The following is a 23,759-nucleotide window of genomic DNA, read 5'->3' on the forward strand; positions in this document are numbered from 1 at the left end:
TGCAATCTAATACCCACCACGTATTGCGTAGATTGCTCCACGCAATCTAATACCCTCTCTAATACCCACCACCTGGTTTCCCCAACCTCCCACCCCCCCACCGCTTCAAACCCCTCAGATTGTTTTTCAGAGTCCAGAGTCTCTCATGGTTCACCTCCCCTTCCAATTTCCCCTAACTCCCTTCTCCTCTCTAACTCCCCTTGTCCTCCATGCTGTTTGTTATGCTCCACAAATAAGTGAAACCATATGATCATTGACTCTCTCTGCTTGACTTATTTCACTCAGCATAATCTCTTCCAGTCCTGTCCATGTTGCTACAAAAGTTGGGTATTCATCCTTTCTGATAGAGGCATAATACTCCATAGTGTATATGGACCACATCTTCCTTATCCATTCGTCCGTTGAAGGGCATCTTGGTTCTTTCCACAGTTTGGCGACCGTGGCCATTGCTGCTATAAACATTGGGGTACAGATGGCCCTTCTTTTCACTACATCTGTATCTTTGGGGGTAAATACCCAGTAGTGCAATTGCAGGGTCATAGGGAAACTCTATTTTTCATTTCTTGAGGAATCTCCACACTGTTCTCCAAAGTGGCTGCACTAACTTGCATTTCCACCAACAGTGTAAGAGGGTTAATATAATTCTTTCTACTGATTAATTTTTGAGTATTAAACCAACCTTGCATTCTAAATATACCCAAACTGCTCATGAGAAATATTTATATATAAATATATATATAATCAATGGCATGATATTATGATAATAGTATATGATTATTATGGTGTTATGTCATGACATATAAAATCAAGATTTCTATATATCCTTTTTAGATATTGTTAATTCAGTTTTTAATATATCTCTGCCTCTGCTTTCAATTAACACAAACCCAAAACAATGAAGACAAACATTGATTTTTTTCAAAGGGTTGATTTCTTTAGGTATAAACAAAGAACTGACAGGAGGGAAAATGTGGGAGCAGTTACTTCCAAAAGAAGGTTCAGACCAGACTGTGTCTCAGATCGTGGGTCCTCCCTCTGCTTTTAGAAAAGGAATAAAGTCAGCAGCAGACATTCACACTAGAAAATGCTGGATAGGGGGCACTGCCTATGAGGGTGTGAGCCCTCCCACCTCAGCCTCCACAGCAGGAGCACAGGTCCTGTTACTTTCCTCAGGGTTGTAGGAGGACAGGGGGTGACTTTTCTTCTGCCCAGTTATTGACACAAAGGAATTTGAGAGAAGGGAAGGGGTGACAGGAGCTGTGCTAGTAGCTTGCCATCCTCACCTTACTTAATTACACCCATGTACTTGGCCTTCTGAGGTGAGCTTTGCTGTTGGTCTCCATTTTGGTGGCTCAACATGGGCTTCCTGGCTGTGCATGGAGCACCACAGATACTTGGAGTTCTCTCAAGGTGGTTGTGCTCTTCTTAGAAGATGAACTCTTCCTTTCTTACCTGATTTTAAATGTGTAGCCCAGAACTCCTAGACATTTTGGGATGTTTCTATCATGAATTTTGCATTTGCCTATGAATAACTTTCAAATATCTGCGTTTCTGTTAACACTATCTTAAAGAATGGCTCTTCTTTAGGATCAATGTCCTCTGTGACTGTCTTCCTACATCATCCTACTTAGTTATGTATTTCAGGGTTGCATATATTTCCCCATCAAACTTGGTTCTAAATCCAATACAGCTTTCTGCAACTGAACTAGAATCCCAGGTGGAAGGCCAGGACTTTTAAGAAAATGAAACAGGGTTACAATTTTAAACACAGGTATTTAGCTTGTTTTGCCAATGTTTCTATTTTATTGCGCTCAAAACTTGAAGGGATTTCTTGAATTACTTTCTCCCCTACCTGCTTCCCTGAAGAGTGCTACAGAAACAGTATCAACAGAATTCTCAAAATGTTGCTTCAGCTTACCTTCTCCTTACTTCCTTTTGATTTTCTGGTTTGACTTTCAGAGGATGCAAACCAAATCAACAATTTCATTCATCCAAGGGCAGAAATCTGAGGCTGAATCTGGCCCCTTTACCAGAAGCTTCACCTCTTCTCAAAACTTCCTCATTCCACTTTCCTAGTTGGTATTTCTCTATCACTATTTAGCATACTGTATATTTTATTTAATTAACCTGTCTCTTCTCCCCTCCCTTACCAGAACATAAACTCTATAGAGGCGATATTTGACTATAAGTATCCCTGATGCCGAGAGCAGTACATGGCATTTTAGCATATACTCAAAAAATATTTGTGAAGATAATTATCTCAATATAAAACAAAATGCATTTAATTCTAAATTATCTAGGCTAGTGTGGGTTGAGGAGTTAGGTTGAAGGATGGGGGAAAGGGATATTCAAACACTCTGTGATGAAGCATACTGATACAGTGAGTATTCATCATCATAGTGATTACTTAACACTAATCAAATGTACTCTCATCCTAAGTAGGACTTGTCCAAGAGAAGAGAAGTTCCTTCTGTAACATCAATTCTTCAGGAACCCTTACTGAACTCCTCTCCTCTCCTGTACTCAAGCACAAATCTGACTGCAGCACTTAGACCAGTGGTCCTCAAATGAAAATTCTGAGTCCCTGCTCCAGGGTGACTAGACCAGAACCTCTGGGAGTAGGATTCTGAGCAACATGGGCTTCAGGCTTTCCAAAGGTTCTGATTCGTGCTCAAGTTTGAGAACCATTGGTCTATGTTTTATCTTAAAATCACCCTATTTCTGTTCTGAGAGGATTTTAAAAAAGAAGATCATGACTATGCAACGTGTTCATATGAATATGTATTAGACACACACACTAAATACGCACACACATGCACACAGGCATTTAAAAGCCAAATGTATATCTATATCCTCCACTGTTTTGATAATTGAAGAGTCTTATAAGCCACAATACTTGCCTGGGATTGTCATTTCTGTAAGCTACATGTCTTGCATTCAACTTAGAAGAGCTGACAAGTTATTCTCAGACCTGTCCCTTCTAGAGGACACCCTGTCATGCGGCTGATTGAAGGGATAGGAAAGAGAGTGCAAAAATAATGAGGCTTATTTCCCATTAAGGAAGTGACACGACAGTAAGCCAGTTTGCTTCTTAAATCATTGTGACCAGGTTTGCTTGGGGGAATTCTGTGCTTTACAGAGAATATAGAAAGAGTGCTTTGGAGGGGAATAAGGGTAGTGGAAGGTCAAGGAAAAATAGCTCTGTGATAGAGCTCATGCTTTTTCACTCAAGCTGCCTATTCTATGACTTATGGAAACCTGATACTGGTATTTTAGAGAGATGAGCAAGTGAGGAGAATTGATAGCTGCTAAAAGCCCACTATGGACTGAGTGTTTACATGTGTATCTCAATCTTCATAATGACATACTGTCTAAAATTACATCTCCATTTTAGAGAAGGAAACTGAAGTTTACAGCAACCATATAATTTGTCCAGGATCATAGATCTAGTTAATGCAGGTCATTCATTAACAATTATTGTTGGACACTCTAAGGCAGTTATGCTCAAACTTGGAACCACCTCAAGGGCTTAAAACATACTGATAGCTAGGGTCCAACCTATAGTTTCTGATTTAATTGTTCTGTAGAACAACCTGGGTGTGGGGGTATTGAAAGGGTCCTCCGATCACTCCACTACACAGCCAGTTTGAGGACATCTGCTCTGCGGATAGAGCACAAGGTTCAGTGAATGTCAGAGTCTGATAAAAGTGACAGGTACAGCAGTTATGGTACAGAGCCAGGAGTGGTGTCTAATAGTAACAGTGACCTGAGGGTGCCATGGGAGCACACAGTAGTTGCTCCTCAACGAGGCTGCTTGTCCCTGCTCAGAATGTAAACAGACTTAGGAAGAACAGAGAGCCAAAGAAGGAGAAAGGATATTTGTGGCAGAGACGGAGTTTACACAAAGTAGGGAGGAGCAAAGATGAGCTAGAGAGAACCATTTGGCATCCTTGGAGCATGAGGAAATGACAAGTGAGGGCGAGGAAAAAAGCCAAGTCTGCAGAAGTATCTCTGAAGTATCTTTTGCTTGAGGCAAAAGAGGAATCTTAAAAGATGGATGGAATATGAAGAGCCTTAGAGAAAATGAGGTTAGCTTTAGGGGAAACTAGGGTTAAAAAGATTTTAGAAATTATCTCACCTCATCAATTTATTTTACACATGAGGAAACTGAGGGAGAGAAGTTTTAGCCAGACTGTCCCAAACCAACAACCAAATCATGTCAGGGGCAGAGCCCCCATATAAACTTGGAGACTTTCAGAAAAGTTTCAACCACTGAAGTGCCATCAGAAGAAGTTACGTTAATGAAAGCAGAATGATCCTTGTGTGTCTGAGTGAAAATACTGGTTTTACAGAAAAAAGTAGACACCAACTGAATGGAGACAAATACGCTTTTATCTTGTTATAGGGCCTCAGAAAAAGCCCCAGGCATGTATTCACCCATACTCTGGCCTTATTTCCAAAGATGTTCTTTTTTAAAAATTTATTTATTTATTTATTTATTTAAACACAGTTGTACATGGGAGGTCTATGTTTTCAATCTGCAACTTCAGTGTGGTAAAAGTGAATAGATTTTGGGAACACCATGGTGGATTTGGGATATTTGGATCATCTGATGTATCTCTAGTCTTGGCTATCTCCATCTTACTGTCAGTGTTTCTTCACCTTGAAAGGATGGGAGGTTTTGGTATTAGTGCTCTACCCACTCCACACATACACACACACACACACACACACACACACACAGGTGTGCACATATATCTAAGGCCATTGCTTCGAATGAAAACAATTTTATAAGCCTCCATGAGTATCTTCACTCGGTCTGCATTAGGTACAGACTGACCATTTAAAGCACATTTCATCAATACAAACCACTGATGAAAAAAAATGCAACACTTCCTCTCCAGCTGGCTTTCTAGCACATTTTTACATTTTCCTTCCCTGCTTCCCATACTTATTTTCATCCCCAAAATATTTCAGAGGCTTTCTCCTTTCTCTGTATTTTGGTTTCACTGAAGTCCGCACAGTCAACACAATGATTGCTTATGTCTGGCTTCCAGGACTTTTATCATTATTGAGGATTATCATTATTGAGGAGAAATACAAAACCAAAGCACATGCTTTTCTCGTCAAATGCTGAATTGGGCTTTAGGAGAGTCTACATTTGGGAAAATGCTGGCATATTTTGAGTCATGAGATGTTATCAGAGGAAATGAGGTAAGGATCTCATTATCCCCGTGCCCCAACCCAACCTGAATTATCCAATGCTCCCAATTTTTTCAGTCCCCATCAGGACCTGGATTTTTTCTCTACCACTACAAACCACATGTTGATCTTTCCCTTATATGAACATCAGCTGAGTTTTATAGTGTGTACCAAACAATTTAGCACTTAGCGCTAATTAAATGAGGTTAAATAAAATCACTTCTGTAGAAGTGCCTGCTGTGAACTGTAGTAGACAGATGCATGGGACTATTACCACCATTAATTAGATTAATTGCCTTTTGTATGTTCATTCTTTCTCCTCAACTCTTGTGTAAACTCTCTACTGGAGGTTTATATCAGCTAATTCATGACGGAAAGAGAGAAGATGCTAAATAGCTGTGGATTAATGAAAGATGGGATTTCTTGGAGGGTCTGATCCATGGCTCCTTATAAAAGGTAGTCTCATTTCCTCCTGCCGCCATTTTCTCCTTGAAAATTCTTGCTCATCCCTGCAAAGGAAACAATGCCAGAATTCTAGCCAGCTATATTTAGACAGCCAGAAATGAAATAACTGTAACATGATTGATAACCTTAAGTCCAGGGAAATGATATTACTAATTAAATCGTGAAACATTAGGCAGCCTGTCAAGCACAGATATATTTAAAGTCGTAACAGCTCTTGCTTATTTTTAAAGTGTTTGCATATTGAGTGATTCTGGTAAAATTGTTTCTATTTATCAGACCAAGTATAAAGTGCTCATTTCCATGGTATCTGCAAGCATAACAGGCAATCTAAGAGAAATCTGGGTCCAAGAGAGAAGCAATGCAGAGAACTGATTGGGTTCTATGAATCTGAGCCTCACTCAATTTTTGGAATTAGAAAATCTAATGCTTTACAGCTTCTAGAAGCAAAGTGTGTGGGTGAGGTTAGTGGAAGGGAAAGATAGAAATAACCAAGCTACAATTTACTGAATGCCTATTTTGTGCCAGGCTCATCCACAGATTACTAACCTTACCAGTCCCATTTCTCAGATGAGAAAACTAAGCACAGAGATGGGAAAAGAAAGAAAAAGCAAACAAAGATCATTTCCCCCTCATGGTGCAACTAACAAGGGACAGATCACGCTTTGAACTGAGTGCTCACTGAAGCCAGTGTCGGAGCTCCTTCTGCTAGCTGAATTCCACTTCCTCTGAGGGATCTTTCTTCTATGCTTGCTACCTTTATATCCAGTAAAACCCATAAGTCTGATGATAAGAGAGGCTAAGAAAAAAATTTATCTCACATGAAAGAGTAGGTGAGGGTATAATTCTTCTTCAGAAGTGATCACATTCATGAATTAAATCCTTTTAAGGGATAAATCTCTAAAGCCAGAGAGGAGTGAAGAACACTTGGTGGGCTCTAGGGTCAAGCAGATCTTTTGTCCCACTGACAGGTGAGACAGAGGACGGTGTGACCACTGACATACTACTCCTCAGTTAGAGGAGTTTTGTCCCCTTCTTTAGAATGGGGTAATGATATATACTTTGACTGTGTTTAAGAAAAATGAATGGAGATAATGAAGGGGAAGACAGGAGAGAGCAGGACTTCCCAACATTTCCAATATTGCATTTCTGTGAATGTTTGCTTATTCTCTGTTTAAAGATGACCTTTGATATTGCATATTGTACAAATTTTGGCAAAGATAATAGGCACATCCTACTCCAGCACAAGGTATTAGATTGAGCATAACAAAATTGTGGTTTAAGATGAAAGGCCTGAAAATCATGTTAAATAGGATAAGGAAAGCTTAATTGAAGCTCCAGCATGATTGCTTTAAAATCTCTTTATCTAGGTTTGTTATTTTCCCATCTGATTGGGAGGGAAGGATGACCCCAGCTGACCTGGCTTACATTCGTTCTAACAGGCTTTCTGTCACTGTTGCAAATGAGTAAACAGATACTGCCCCTAATCCTGAGTGCTGCATAATCACAGTGAATTAAATGCACAGAGGTAAAGAAAGGTCTTTTGGCATTAAATCGCAGCCAGGGACCTCATCTTCATTCCATATCAATTGTCAACTTGCCAAATTCAAGGCTACAACTATTGTTATAATTAGACTTTGAAGTCCTTCTTCTGGTTTCTCTTTTTCTGTGACAAGGATTTGCTACTTAAAATTATAAATTGCAAATATATTGCCAGGGTCTGGATCTAATCAGCTTTCATCCCCTGCCTAAGCCCCAAGAAATTGCTTTTGTTTTCAGTGTTGAATTTGGGTGGTTTTAAAGCACTAATTCTGATACGGGGCGGGGTGAGGGGGAACGAGAAAGAGGTGCAGACCCTTTCGTCCGTGGGCAGCAAAGGTCCTTCCCAAGGCCAAGGCAGCATCTTTGGCCTCACCTGACTCTTAACCTCAACATGAACAGCACTGTTACAAGACTTCCACGGAGCCACCTGTCCCCTTCTTTCATGCAAGCTGATTGTTCTACATGAAACAACTGCCTTTTGGCCTATTCATGCAGTGGCCAGATACTTTTGAGAGTGAAAGGAACACCATTAATTATTATGCCTGAAAAAGATGCATAAACAGACCTATCTGGGCCAGCCAGGATATCCTGGTCACCCCACTTATGCTCCCCTCTTCTCCAGTATTCTCTGACACCCTCCAAACATTCATTGTGAGCCCCAGTTTCTTCTTGATATTTAATCCTTTCATTTTTGCATGATTTTTTTTTAATACTTTGAAGATGTACTTTATCGCACCAACTAGGTTTCTAACTTCAGCATAGAGACACTTCTCCTTTAGTGCCTAATAAAATTATGGGGTGGTCCGAGTAGACATTCAAACACTGACTGAATAAATATACATCAATTAAAACAATTTAGGTGGTTTCCTCTTTTTTGTAAATGGGGAAGAAGAAAGGTCATGCTGGTATAATATTGGCAATCCCCAGAAGTATAAAAATGCCAAGAATAATATTCACAATATTCCCATAAATGTTAGTAGCAGTAGCTGCTTTTGAAGTTTGATTTCTTTAGGAAAATCTAACAACCAGGGAAATAGTTGATCTGTTTTCCATTAATATGACTGCTTGTGTTTTAATAAAAGGAGCACTGGCCTAAGGACATTAGTTGACTTGGATTATAGTCTTGACTCTGACGAATGGCTGTGTGACCTTAAATGTGTTATTTCAAGTTGATGAGGCTCCACTTTTCTAATCTCTTTATTGGGTTAGTAAAGCAAATCTTTTTTCTCTAATTCACAGCCATGCTCTGATGATGCATTTGATACTATGACCATTAAGATCACATTCTAAATGAAGATGCTTTATTGTTCATCCTATATAGGAATGTCGTAGAATGTTTTTGATACAGGACAGTTAGTTATTCCTAACTTCACTTGAAGATAAGGAGGTGGAGATGAAGGGTTAAATAAGTTGACTAAGTCCATAACTGCTGAAGCGGGGATTCAATCTCAAGCTGACCAGACTCTGTAATCAGGAATTGAATTGTGTCATTGCTTCAGCAAACCCAACAGTTTCCTCATGGGTAGGTGATTGGAAGTTAATAGATTGGGAATTGATCTCAGGATTCATTGAGCTGCAGTGGTTCCTTGCAGATTCAGTCCAAATGTGTTTTTGTAGTTACAGCTGCAGCACGTTCCTTTTATTTCTCTATTGAGGGAAGTGGGTGGTTTCTATGCAGAAGCTAAATGAAAGCCTTTTAGAGGAGAAAAAAAAAAAAAAGTCCCGTAGGTATGTTACAAGCATTCCTTTGTTTACCTACTTTTCCTTCCCACTACACAAGTTTTAGAAAGTGATTCCATCTCTTATGAAGCCCTTTTTAATCAGCGACAAGGACAATGTTTCATTTAGCTTTCTGTTCCGACACTGCTTCAAGCATAGGCATCTTGGGGTTATGTGTAAAGATTGGAGGTAAACCAAGGGCCTGGTCCTCTCCGGTGAGACATCAAAGAGGCATGAGCAGAAGTATATTCGTAAGTATCGATTTAGTCCATTGAATGTGTTCACATTCTTTGGGAATGGGGGTATCCTGCTCTCCCTTGGCAGGATAAAGGAGAATATTTAAGTGTGTTATACAGGCAGTGCCATCAGGTTTAAAAGGAGCCTGTTTTCAGAGCACACCTGAGTGGGAAAGATGTCGACACACCAAATGGGTGCTGAAACCTCTCCCATGGCCATAGTCAGAGGAGGGGCAGCCACAGAGCAGGGGTCTCCAAGAACGCAAACCAGGGAGGTAAAGCTAGAGAGACACAAAAGAGCGGCAGCCTTGCCTAGAGTCAGCCAAAGAGGACTGGGGCTGTGTCAGTGGTCAACCATCAGGACCTGAAGAAGGAGGCAGACATCCAAACTGCGAACTGCGCAAAGACCACGCACTGAACCTCAAACATGCTGGTGCTGAGGCTACATAACAATTACCTTATTCCTGAGTGGAAAGGCCTGGGTATTTGGGCAGAAACTGTTGCTCCTCCTTTACAGATTGCTGACTGAAAGAGCCCATGACCTTGCGTGTGGTGCTCACTATAATGAATGGGCATGGTCACTCTCAACAAATCCTTCCGCTGGCTTCGGGAACTGCAGAGTTTATAGCTTGTGTTATTATAGTTAGATATTTGAATATAGTGTACTTGCCCAGCTATTAAGTGTTAAGATTTTCTTGCACAGATAGATATTCCCTATGTAATGTGATCTTACTGTGACTTGCATTTATCTGGCCATATTACATAATATACTTCCAAATGGGTCATCTGACTTTCCCAAATAATTCTGTGAGATAAATAGAATCAACCTAATCGACCCCATTTTATAGATCATCCGCTTGGTTAATTATTATTGCTCCTGGTGACATCCAAATATTCAAACCGTATGAACATTAAGTAATTGTGATAAAATAGTAGTAATGCTAAAGTAACAATATTAATAATAACTAATATCTGATGAGCACTCACTATGTGTCAGGCATTCGGCTAACAATTATCTCCATTTCTCACTGGTAAACTGGAGATACAATTACTGTGCTGTCAATTTCACAGGGTTGTTGAAGAGTTCGATGCAGTAATGCATGGCCAAGTGCGTTGGCATGTTAAATACCACTCAGTAGTAAGTGTTCACTTATCAGCCTTTTGGCTGTACAAACACACACACTCTTCGCTCACTGAATCAACCATCAGTTTGACTTTTCTCAGGCACCTCTTCTTACATTTCTCTCCTTAATTCCTTAATAGTGATATTGATAGAGCAACAGGAAGGATAATAATAGTGCATTATTCCATTGTGGAAGCCTGTCTGGTTTACAAAACATTTTATGTATTTCATCTAAAAACCATCACTGTGAAGAGAATAGATGAGATATCATAATCCTCATTTTTCAGAAGAGGTAGCCGAAAGTCAGGAAGACTGACTTTTCTAATTCACGTCAGTAGCGAGGTAGAACTCACACCCAGAGTTTTGTCATTCTCCTCCATAGCTGCCTTTGCTTTAAGTGCCTGTTCCTCTTCCTGTTCCTGTTCCAAGTCCTTTTTGTCCAGAAGAAGTGCCTGGAAGTGTCCCTCAGCCCTCTTCAAAGCTTCTTACATCAACCAGCTTCTGCAATGTTACTTGCCGCCCCAGGTGACCTGAGCTCCCAGACAGTCTGGAGGAGGCTCTCCAACAGTGATCATTTCTTGTCTTACTTCTCACTGGAGGACCTGGTGACACAGATGGGGACTTGTCACACTGCTCTCTCTACTGGAAATGCTCTCACCGTGCTTATCTCGATGGAGTGTTGGAGAAGATGGAGCTCAATTGTCCCCTCTCCTGTGAAACCTTTGCCAACACTGTTTCTTCATCAAGTGCTGCTCTCTGTGCGTCCCTTTGTACCCAGCACTGATTTTCCGTGAAGCCGGGCCATGCTTGTCTTCCCCCACGTAGTCACAGATCTGTCCCACGGGGTATACTGTGTAGTCCTTGAAAGGCACTACCACATCTTGGCCTGTCTGTGGCTGCACAGGAGACACCAAACCCATGGTGGATTTTTGAAATGAATGAATAGAAAAATAAACAAACCAATACACAAAACCTGTGGCCCCTGTTAAAGTGCAAAGTGTCTTTTGCTATGGTAGGTAAAACCGCTGTGCTCTGAAGGAAGCTGAAGTGGCGAAGGCAGCCCCCTCTTTTGTCGTAGGTCCTTAATTGCTCTTCTTCCCTGCAACATTACCGGTGTAATGTGCCAATTCTTCCTATGTGTCACCTGAATGCATTTTCAAGTGTATGTGGAGCCTAATTCTGGTTTCACTCATTTGTAAAGACTAAAGGTGAGATGTTGTGACAGTTTCACCCCTGTGAATCGATGAGTTTCTTTGGGGTTTTTTCCACGGGGCCATTAGTTACCTCCTCTCACCCTCATTCTCTTCCTGTTGTGAAAAGGAAAAATTACAAGGACAACGTGACTCCTCCGTTAAAGGGAGAGAGAGGTGAGATGATTAAAAAAAAAAATGCTTCTCAGACTAATTAGCTCAAGGAAAAGAAAGGGAGGGGGAAGATGGTTAAGTTTTCCTTGACATTTGCATTAATGAACTGGGGTTCCAGATAGTAACTGTGGGGTCTATAATAAAAATTAGTTTGGAAGCAACATTGTAGTGAGTTCTTTTATACGGCAATCTCTTCTTCAGAAAGCTTGCTATTAGTAAAATACCCCCAGTAAGGGGTCTGGCACAATGCTATTTCTATCTCGTAAAATCCATATTGTCTTCTTCTAGTCAATAAAACACACTATCTAATAAAACTCAATTGTGCATGGTCCTGGGGCCCGGAAATCATCTGGATAATTGAAATGAAAGACATAGAAATACAAATAATGGCTGTAGTCAATATTCTAATGATCTTCCCCACCTGGTGTTGGAGATGAACCTGTATTTCTCAACACTCTTTCCTGATCTTAGCAGCCAGTATTCCTCAAGAGTCCCCCAACCTGACTCCACCCCAAAACCTCATCCCTGTGGAAGACTTGTTATATTTCATTAAGAGCACCGACTTTACAATCAGACCCACTAGGCTTCCCATTGTGATCTTTCCTCTTCCCGGGTATGTGAGCTGACATTTGATGCCAGCATTTCACTTTCTTCATTTGTATAATTGGGATAAAAATATCTGCCATAAGATTAATGGGAGAATTGAATTAAATTGAAAAGGACAGGGCTGCCAGCAAGACTTACTCAGCTCCATCTTAATTCCCATTTCTTTCCCTTTGAAGCAGAGACGTCCTCAGTAGAAAGGCAAAAGGGACAAGAAAGAAGAGCCTCAAAAACTTGAAAATTGTATAGCAGTTCTCTGCATAAGCTAACGGATGTCCAGGATTTTCGCCTCTTCTGAAGCCTTATAATTACAATTTTCTGAGGATTCATAGCTGCAGGAGAGCAGGGCATTTCCCAAGCCAGCTCTAGATGAGGGCCAGGGGTGTACCCAGAAAGCAAGATGAGGGCTGGCGGCTGATGATTCAGCTTTGCATCGAGGCTCGGCCATAGGGAAGAGGAAGAGGCAGTCTTACATCTCTCCTGGTCTCAATCTTTCGCTCTATGAAGAGACGTATGTTTGGTGCCTTCTTTGCTCTGTGTTTCTCTATGCATATGTACACTAGATTAGTAAGGATGGGCTTGAAGAGAGATAAGAAAAAAAATGCATGGACAGCTCAAAGGGAAGGGTCCTAAAAATAACGTAGGCATATATTGCAGATATTGAAGGTTGGGCCTCCGAGCACCACAATTAAGTGAATATGGATATAAGGCAAGTCAAATGAATTTCTGGGTTTCCCAGTGAAAAAGTTATATTTATGTTAGCCTATTAAGTGTCAAATAAGTTTATTAATCTATTAATTATGTGTAGAAAAACAGTGTACACACCTTAATTAAAAAATGCTTTATTGTTGAAAATGCTAACCATTATCTGAGCTCTCAGTGAGTTGTAATCATTGATCACAGATCACAATAGCAAAGACAATAATAATGAAAAAGTTAGAAATATGCAAAAATTACCAAAATGTGACATAGAGACACAAAGCAAGCAAACACTTTTGGAAAAATGGCACTCATAGATTTGCTTAATGAAGGATTGCCAAAATCCTTTAATTTGTGTAAAAACAAAACAAAACAAAACAAAAAACAATATCTCTGAAGTGCAGTTAAGAGAAGCACAATAGGGGCGCCTGGGTGGCTCAGTGTGTTAAAGCCTCTGCCTACAGCTCAGGTCATGATCCCAGGGTTCTGGGATTGAGCCCTGAGTAGGGCTCTCAGCTCAGCGGGGAGCCTGCTCTCTGCCCCCCTGCCCCCGCCACCTGCCTCTCTGCCTACTTGTGATCTCTGTTTGTCAAATAAATAAGTAAAATCTTAAAAAAAAAACAAAAAACAACTCCTTAAAAATGCTTTAAAAAAAAAAGAGAGAGAAGCACAATAAAATGGTGTATGCCTCCATATTTGTCAAAGGGATGTCTCTTTCCCTGTGAAGCTACAAATATGAGTCTCTCTACTGACTTTCCACTCCTATTCTTTTCTCTACTACTACTACATACACCAACATCTAGATCTGCGCATTTACCCACATCCACATCCATGGATGAAGAAAAATCCTACAAAAATGAGGTATGGTGACCTAGGTTTTATTTGTTTTATTTTGTTTCTAAATTGTTTACTTAGACTGTGATTCTTACATTCTGTGATTCATGCTGCTCTTTGCCCTACAAACTTCATTTATTCTTATTTCATCCTCTGAAGCTAGGATAAGCACAGCCTCTCTCATAAAGATGTATCAATGGCCTTGATCTTTATTTATTATGAAATTCTCTGAACTCTTGCATAATGTATTATGGTGACAGCGATGAACCCTAAATCTGTACGAACTGACCAGCATTACATGAGAAGTGCTGAAATTGTCATAATCTGGGGCATGTGGTCTTCATACTTAAGATAATATAATGCTCATTTCCAATTAAATTACAGTTCCCCATTTTTTAAGGGTATAGTCTTATTGCATAATAATGTGAGGCTTTCAAGGTTGGGGGCCATGGGTATTCCATCATGGTTAACTCCATAGCTCTAGCTGAATCTGAGAGCCTGAAAAATGAACCCATGCCTTCACTTTTGAGCTCTTCCTTTGCTGCATGCTTAGGGTGACTAGAATGGGAGGAAGAACTAACAATCAGGAAAGTGAAACAATGAGTGCCAACCATAGGGCAAAGGTATGCACCTGTGCTGGCGTGTGTTTCTGTTTGTGCTAGAAACCTACAGAATCAAATTGAAATGCTGGAGGTGCTGGCTGGAAGCAGTGGACCTCTTCTATATACACTGCTTAGATGAACTTTCAAGTCCTCTAGGAAGTGTCTCTTCATCAGAAAAACTCTGGCCATTGTAAACAACATGCTTTTCTTCCTATGTGCTCTCTGCCCTTTTGCCATTGTATATTCTATAGTGTGTCCTTTGGGGATGCCCTGTCCTAACTTCTTCAGGGACTTAGTCATAGCATCCTCTATGAGGGATGACTCCTTCTAATCTAGGCTGTGTAAGATGTCCTTCTGGGTTATCCTGTCTCTTATTTATTTATTTATTTATTTATTTATTTATTTTTCCCTATGGCATGACTCATATTGCATTCTATGTACGTGGCTATCTTCTTCACCAGGTCATGAATTCCTCAAGGGTCAAATGGTCCTTTTCCTTGTCACATTCCATTGTCTAGAATAGGTTCCCCCTCAACATTGACATCACATCAGTGTTCTTTGAATGTGTGAATGAATGAATAAACACATGAATAAATAAAACCACATATTACATTTTTTTATTTTATTTTTTAACCTGTTACACTTTTATGATGTTATTTTTCCTCTGTTATTTTTCCCCAAATTTGCTCTTCATGTTAATATTAACCAGATTGTATTTGTACATAAAAGAAAGGAAAGAAAGAAAAAGCTTGATTCTGGCTGGATCCACACATAGCTTGGTGTAGCGAAATCTCCCACTGAAGTCTGTTGACCATGATTGGTAATCTAACATAAACTCTGAGCCCATTCACTAATTATGTAGCTTTAATAGCTCAGAAACAAATTACATGAGTGAAGTCCAATTCTAGAGAATTTTTTCTTCATCAACACTCATGCTTCGAACACACACAAGACATTGCTCTTTTAGATGCTTTAAGAGAATAAAAGATGAAACTAAAACCAGTCTCTTAAGTTTTAAGAAGCTTATACTCTGTAAGAAGAAGCTGGCAGGTGTGTATATCAGTGCTATTGCCAGGTATAGAAACACTGTCCAAAACTTTAGAGATCAACATTAATTTGAACTTTGCCATTGAAGAGATGGCAAAATATAGGGAGAAGAAATATAGGTCATTCTGGGTTAAAAGTAACGCAGGAGCATGGTAACCAGAGGGTTCTGAGCCTGGAGCCCAGTGTTGTTTTGCTGAATAAACAACATGTGGAAAAAGGTACTGGGGTATACACCAGAACGTAAGCCAAGGGAATACCCTGTCAAAGCCTTCTCTGTCCCACTTGATCTATATTTGGGGGGCAATTCAGTTTTGATGGATTTCCTGGAAAACTTCAGCAGTGAGTACAATGGTTAGCTCCAGGAGAAATGTTAGAGATTATCCATTGAAGAAGAGGAAGCTGGTGGAGTGAAGGCCAAAGGCCCCATACGACATCTGGACGTCAGCATCTCATAGGAGCTTGTGATCAGAGTTGGACAGAACCTAGGTACTGACAGAGATGAAATGTCTATGTGCTCCTTTACCGTTTGCCTATTCACATGCCTTTTCCTCCACAACAGCAACCAAGCAAGAGCAGAGGGGTGAACATACGCCAAGGTCTACTGGTTCCTTAAAAGCATTTGTGTCATGATTCCGTATGGAGCAATCATCAATATCTTGTTTCCATTCAGGATCCTTAAAATCACTCAATAATACTGCTCTAGAGGATCTTGCATTCTTAATGGGGTAGTATTGAAAGAAGTTTTATATGAAAGTTATTTCATATCAAAGCCTATTTGACTGTGGCTTTTAGGGATAGTTAAGCATGCCTTTTCATAAAAACTTTAAACTCTGTTTCTTTCACTTAAGGGTTTCTTTAAGATTTGCCATTTTATCCCTCAACTACCATACAGTAAAGCTTCAGTTCTTCTGGCATTGTTGGAATGTCTGAGCTGTAGAGAAAGCCAGGCTCTACTCTCAAAACCAAATTGAAGAATTAGTCCCTGAGGTTGAAAGAAAACCTATTTAATTTGATTATTGACAGAAGAATAAGTGGCTCTATTACTTCAGACTAATCTCTTTAATATGGCATATATGAACCCACATGATTTGATTCTTTCCAGCTGCTTCCTTCCCTCTGGTCTCTCTCTTTCATATATCTTTCTCTGTCTCTCACTCTCACTCTCACATATACACCAACAGAACTGCATGTCAGCTCTCTAGAATTACTCATAATTCTACAAGAAGCTACATTCTGCCCACCACAACAAATGTTTCCTCTCCAGAACATTTTTTGTCTAACCCCTGTTAGCTCTGTGGGATGGATGGCATTAGGGTTCCATATACTGGGATTGGTTCCTTTCTACTTAACTCCTACAACTCTTCTGACTTCCCTCCATCCTGGAAATGAATCTGTCTTGGTAAATATTCATTTACTTATTTTATTCCTTTTTCTTATTATACTATGAACAACTTCTAGGTAAAGACCATGATTTGTATCTTTAATCAAGAAATCCTGGAGTATTTCTAACACAATGAACGGTGTAGAACAAAGCATTTAACATAAAAAAACTTTCTATTTCTGCACACCACAACACACATGCACACAAACACACATGCACCTGGAGTCCCAAGAGTTGAAGAACTCCACAAAATGCCATCCGATCATCTTTATGCCGTTGAGCAAAGACTTATTGCCAGTTGAAACATACTAAGAGAAGAGAAGTTAAAAGAACCTCTTGAAGTATATCCAGCCCCTGAAAAAGCAGTTGGGGTAGATTGCTCTGTGACATGGCTTCTCTTGCTGTAGCCTTTTTCCTCCAACCCTTCACCTCTTCAGAGGAAGAGAGACGAGGTCTCAGTGTTAACACTCAGAGATAGTATACTTGTCATATGAGCAAGGCTTCAATTTGCTTATGTTCAATGTACTCTTTAGAGTGGCAAAGGAGACTCTGGTCTATAATTATCTACTTCCTTCAGTTTCTCATTAGTACTTGCTGTTGCTGAATAGAGATAAGTCTATTTTTGAGAATTCTGTGCCCAATCATTGTTATTAATTATAGGGAGGATTTGATGTTTTTAAGTATTTTTAATGGGATTTTGAGCTTTGGATTTCATGGGAAGAATTGAAATTTGATACATGTTGCTAGTGACTGTAAATAGTACACAGCGACAAAAATTTCCATTGCTGGTGTGTTGAATAAATAACACCTTGCAGTTGTACAGAAATGTTTACTTTAAGAGGCTTTTCATGAGAACTGTTTTATCTTCAGAATAGCCCATTTAAAGCAATAGGGCAGAGGTTAACAAAGAGAAAGAGAAACCGAGGAGTGGAGAGAAACAGATGAGTATTTGAAGCCAGGAACCTTGCACCAGCTCTCCTGACACCTGGGCAGGTGTACTTTCCACTGGAAGCTGCCACTTTGGTTTTCTTCCTAGTTGCTAAATGCCCAGATCCTTATTGTGCCAAAAAAATCACTCATGCCGCTAAGTTTTGTTCCCAAACACGTGCACATGCATGCATGCACACACATGTGTGCGCATGCACAGCCCGCCTCTCCTGATGTTTCCTGAAGGAGGGGCAGGACTCAAGAATATTAGAAATTTTTCAAGTCAGATTCAATTTCTTTTAATGCTAACAAGCTTAACACCCTGGCCCTTTCAGGTAGGAGACCTCTTCTAGAATCTACTCTAAATGGATAGAGACATGTGAGCAGATTTTTACGTTCATCTCAGAATTATGAAAGCAAATATTTGAAAATGAACTCCAACATTAGAAGAATACTTAAATAATTTATATTGTATCCATATGGCAGAATTGTATAAAGCTGTTAAATTTCATACTTACTAAGAATATTTCACAAAGATGGGGAATGCTCTGTGACTGAACCTTAAATAAATCAAGAATAAATAAAAATAGGGGTGGCTATCATCAAGAGAGATGAGATGTAGCATGATCATGTAGCTCATCATCAAGAGGTTCATAAAAGAAATGAGAGCCTTAGCCAAAACACAACCTCATTTTTGGAACCTTGGCAACAAGTTTGTTTTCAGAATTTTTTAAAATGTATAGGAAGGGGGCACCTGGTGGCTCAGTGGGTTAAGCCTCTGCCTTCGGCTCAGGTCATGATCTCAGGGTCCTGGGATCAAGCCCCGCGTCCGGCTCTCTGCTCAGTAGAGAGCCTGCTTCCCCCTCTCTTTCTCTGCCTGCCTCTCTGCCTACTTGTGATCTCTGTCTGTCAAATAAATAAATAAAATCTAAAAAGAAATGTATAGGAAGAATTGAATGGATGTACTGTATGTTAACTAACACTCCAGTGAGGTCTAAGAGAGTACTCTTAATCAAACACATTAATATTTCTATAGGAAAATGTATGAATAGTCACACAATGCGGTATAAATTAAGATTCTGCATTAGTTCAGGTTAGGTTTCTTCATCATGCGACCTATGGAAAAAAGTGGTTTAATTTCAGATTTTTTTGGATTTCAGAATGCAGACAGGGGTTGTGAAATTATATTACAGAGAGCTTGGTTGATGCTCTGCAATCTGAAGTAACCTTTCATAGTTATTGCCATAAAAGTGTACCATCTTGTTCCAGATGTCTTTCTGACAGCCCTGCATCCCCAGGTAGACTTGGCAATAGTTCAGATGTTAGTAGATGGAGTGAGCTACTTGCAGCCTATGCTGCAGAGCTGCTCATCACCTGGAGCCCAAGTGGGTGAGACTTTGTACCAGAGAGAATTCTTGCTTTGCAAAGAGGCTTGGGCTAGCTTACCTCCTTGATTATTCTCTACTTTAAGAAGATCTCAGGCCATCAAGGCATAAATATACTGCATAATCTCTTGATGTCTGTCTTCAACAGTGACTATTCCAAAGGGAGTACACTGATACAGATGCTGGGAAGATGTTGGGTAAAAACCACCATTTACCTTTGTGAATAGGATCTTGATTTATTGAAGGACTCAATAAATATGAGTTGAAGGGATTTTTGAATAAATGAAGATGTCTGACTGCATACAATTCCACCCATGCTGTTCTAGCCTTGCCATACACAAGGGTCTCCTAGGTTAACTATCTCTTGTCTTCAAGGGTTACGATCTACTTTAATGTATTATTTACTGTTCAAGTCATTCTAGTAAGCATGCTTTTCAAAATTTCCAGAACATTGACTGATTTAAATATTCTCACTTAGTTTTGATTTACGTATCCCAAGAGCTAATTCTAAAAATAATTTACCATGTAAATGCCTTGAGGCAGGGAGTTGTGTTTTTGTTTTTTCCTGTTATATCCTCATCTCCTTAAACTGTGCCTATAAAATACTAGGCATTACACACACATACACACACACACATGGAATAAATGAATCTCATCAACAGTTTTCTTTGAACATATTAAATTCTTATATAATTGTGGGCAAATATACCATTTTTAACTTTCGTTAATCATATGTATTGTTTTCATGGAACTCTTCAAGGTTGTGAGTGTTTCATTAAATTCTTTTTTATTTCCAGCCAGACCATATGACCCCCTTTAGTCTGTCTACATGTATCTCCTACTTTACTCCACTTTTCCAGTAATTACATTATTTTGAGTCCTTATGTATTACATTTAATTTTGATAAATGAGTAAAGAAAGAATGTGGCTGTTTAGACATTACATTTTGATGTTGTCATTACAAAGAAAACTTAAATGCAGGAAGGAGAGGAAATAGGACTTTGGTACCATGTGATCCAAGAAAGTGCCTGTCACAGAGTAAGCAAACCCAAAAAAGAACCAACTTTATTCTGATGGTAGCGAAAATGGAGGTCGATATCACAAATAAGCCAGTTTTTTGGCTGCATTATCTGGATTCAGAATTCTCTTTAAGATGTGTCACCAAGGCAAACAACATGATTTTCTACATTACTTCTCCATGGCTAAGACATTTTCTTCAAATAGAAGGAAAAAATAACAACAGCAAAAACTGAACAGTTTTCAAGGGCCATTATGAGTTCTGAGAGCAACATGGAATGTCTAGTGAGAATCCAAGGGAGAAATCATGGCATCCAGGCAGCCTGCACTCCTTCTCTTCTTGTGACCCTGACTACAAAATTAAATCCTAGAGCTTTAACGGAACCAACAGACACTGAATGGTCTACATCTAGCCAGGCCGCCTGTGCATCTTGTGTTGCAGCCAGAACAATCCCCTTGTCATCCATGAGGAGCATAAAGGCAGCCTCTTGACCCTCCCAGACCAGTCCTCTGGCAATGAGAGGGTCCAGACTTTTGATTTTGGGCAGGTGTTGTTGCTGTTCAATAACCTCTGTCTTAGCAGTTGAAAATCTAAGCTTTTGTCTCTTGTGAGTACCTCTGTATCATTCCAAAAACTCTTGGGAATGGTGGAGTGGGGAAGGAAATCCTTAATTCTCTCTCTACTACTTTAAACTACTTAAAAAAAAAATGCAGTATAAAGGACCTAACTCCCAATTGAAATATCTATATTTTTATATAATCAAAATTTATTTCTGATTAGAAAATACAACTAGAAAGTGTATGTTTGCTATTATATCAATATATTTAAGAATTTTGGCCTCTATTATATTTGTCATTGTGTTAAATAACAAATTTGAAGTATAGTGACCCATAGTTCTAAATCTGCCCAATGTGTGATATCTCAGCTTCAACTTACTAATTTTATGCATTCATTTACTGCCTTTCCTAATGAAGGTTGTAGTTCCATCCCAGGGTTTCTTCTGGCAACTTATAAATTGGCTATAAATATGAATTATGGGAGCAAATAATCTTGATTTTGGATAGTGGATCCTGGGTAGTTGTTACTTAGCACCCTCTCCCTCCTCCTGGAGAGCTCTCTGTCCTTCTTTTGACATACCCAGGCCTATTCATTTTTTTAAAATGCCTATTTAACACTTACTGCTTGCCCACGTTTTAAGCCTTGTGCTGGAGATCCGTAAGTGACTAACAGAGAATCAGGATGTGAGAAATGTTCTGCAGGCAGTAATAGGGAGTTCCAAGTAGAGGACTTGATCTGCGATGGGATGTCCTAGCTAACACCCCAGAGTGGGATAGAGAATGGAAGTTTCCAAGAGGAAGAACATTTATCAAGAGCTACAGAAGAGAGAGACTTAAACTGAAAGAATTCCAGAGTGACACATAGATCATTGAGTACAGAGAGGAGAAGCAGTCTATGATTCAGGGTGAACTTGTCTGGAGCACACATTGGAAAGCCTTGCGGCTGGTATCAGGAGCTTAGACTGTATCTTAAGAGCAATGCCAAGCCATGGAAGGTTTCTAAACAGAAGTGACAGAAACACATTCACCCTCCTGTGTCCTCCAGGCACTTCCTGCTTTGCCTGCTCACATGGTTACTGTTCCTTCTCCGACCACCCTCCTGAGCACCCAGGACTTGCTCACTGTTGCCAACCTTGCCAGGAGGACTTGGAATTACAATGAACCAGGTTTAAAAATCTGTTCTGCCACTTACTGGTTGTGTGATTTTCGACATTGCATTGCTAAGATGTTCTTCCTTAATTGGACCTCCTAATGGGCTACTAATTAAGTCTATGTTTCAACACTTTAAAAATGTTCTCCTCTGTTGTCATTGTCATATGAATTTCAATTAAATGTCTTAACTCACTGGCCTTAGGCCCTTAAGTGGATTGCCAAGTGAATTCATTTAAAACCATGTATATCTACATTTTGAGACTGCTGTGTTAGAAAGATAACCCGGGACCTTGCTTTATGAAGTTGTCTCATATAGATGGTGATGTACCCTTGTCTCCTCAGCCTAAATAATCTCGATTTATCCTTCTGCTTAGGTGGGCAAAGTTCTCAGACCCAAAGATCAAGAACACCTACTGTTAGCTTAGCATGCAAATGCGCTGCATGTGTTTGCACCAAAGGCACATGTGTCCTCAGTCATGTAATGATGCATTAATTATCTGGTGAACATCTGATGCTTACTGTTTTTAAGGCAATTACAGCTTTGTAAAGGGTAGGTGAGAAGAAGTGGGGCAAGGGAAATAAATGTGGGGGACGTCCACTAAAAACACAATGGCTAGGGGCTTCCCGTGGTGATTTATTGAGTTAAACTTGACTAACATTATGTGAAGTAAGTGGTGGCAAATGCATTTTATAAAGACGTGGAGCCTGGGGGTATAGCGACTTGTTGAATGCACTCTAACTTACAAAAACCAATGCGTGTGTGTAGGGCAGTCGTGAAGCAGGGTTTGTCTGACTGTCCCATCTATGCTCCTGATGTGACTGCTCCCTCATGAAGTGACCCAACAATGAAAGTGGATCCTACTTTAGCTATCATTTACTGAATGTACACTACATGTCTGTCACTGTGCTAAGATACTCTGTCAAGGATCCCATGGAATCCTTTACCACAGAGGTAGTCCGTTCTCTTGTTATCCAAATTTTGCTGATGAAGGGACTTGAGACCCTGGTAGGTGAAGCCAATAGCTCAAGGCCTCAGAATTGTTAAGTAGCAGAGCTGGAATCACAGATCTGTCTTTTGCCAACTTCTTTGTTCTTAACCAGTCCACCTAACAACAATATAATCAGTATATACATCATGTGGAATTAAAATTGATATATCCCTCAGAGCTGATCCCTGTTAATAAGGATAAGAGGGGATTTTATTAAGGGAGAGGGCAGCAGATATGGAAATAGTAGCTGGGGAAAATACAGAAAAGCAGAGAGGAAAATGGAGGGCATTCCAAGCAAGACAACATCGAAAGGCAGGGTGTGGGAGAAGAGCATGACAGATTTGAGGGACTTTGAAGAGAACAGACAAGCCAAGATCTAAATTTCAGTTTTGAAGAAAATAGCTGGTAATCCTATCCTATAATAGCATATAACCCTCTCTGCTTGGTAATCATATTTCGTATTTCTCCTCTAGTTTCCTATTAAAAGAAAGTTGTAACTCAGAGACAAGCAAATGAAAATCATCCTCATTTATCAACTTTGGTTGCTATGGAAACTATTGGTGAGGCTCTGTACAAAATCCTGGAACCAAGGTCATCTAGACCATCCCTGGGGTTAATTCCACTTAGAATATTCCAGGAGTGATTAGCCAACCTAAAACTACCCTTAGGCTAAGGCTGGAGGTTGAGGTCAGGATTACTGACGGATTTATAAAAATTTAACCCTTCATACCATAATGACATGACTTAAACATTTCATACCATCCATTGATTTTCTGAAGAAGGGAGAAAGGCTAATGACATTGATCAAAAAGTAGAAAAAATAGAAAACTAGACAAAAATATAGAGATAAAATGTGGGGAGTGTATGTACAATAAATACTGGTTAATAAATATTTAAAATGATAATCTCTTTCATTT

The 23,759-nt window shown here is 39.7% G+C and overlaps 1 protein-coding gene across 2 annotated transcripts in view; it reads left to right on the forward strand.

The window, feature by feature from the left end:
- Positions 1-23,759, forward strand: part of CNTNAP5 (contactin associated protein family member 5) — an 809,884-nt gene that overhangs the window by 81,186 nt on the left and 704,939 nt on the right. The window lies entirely within an intron of this gene.

The sequence above is a fragment of the Lontra canadensis genome, unplaced genomic scaffold (genome assembly GCF_010015895.1).
Source record: "Lontra canadensis isolate GAN:19392208 unplaced genomic scaffold, GSC_riverotter_1.0 scaffold145, whole genome shotgun sequence".
NCBI classification, from domain to species: domain Eukaryota; kingdom Metazoa; phylum Chordata; class Mammalia; order Carnivora; family Mustelidae; genus Lontra; species Lontra canadensis.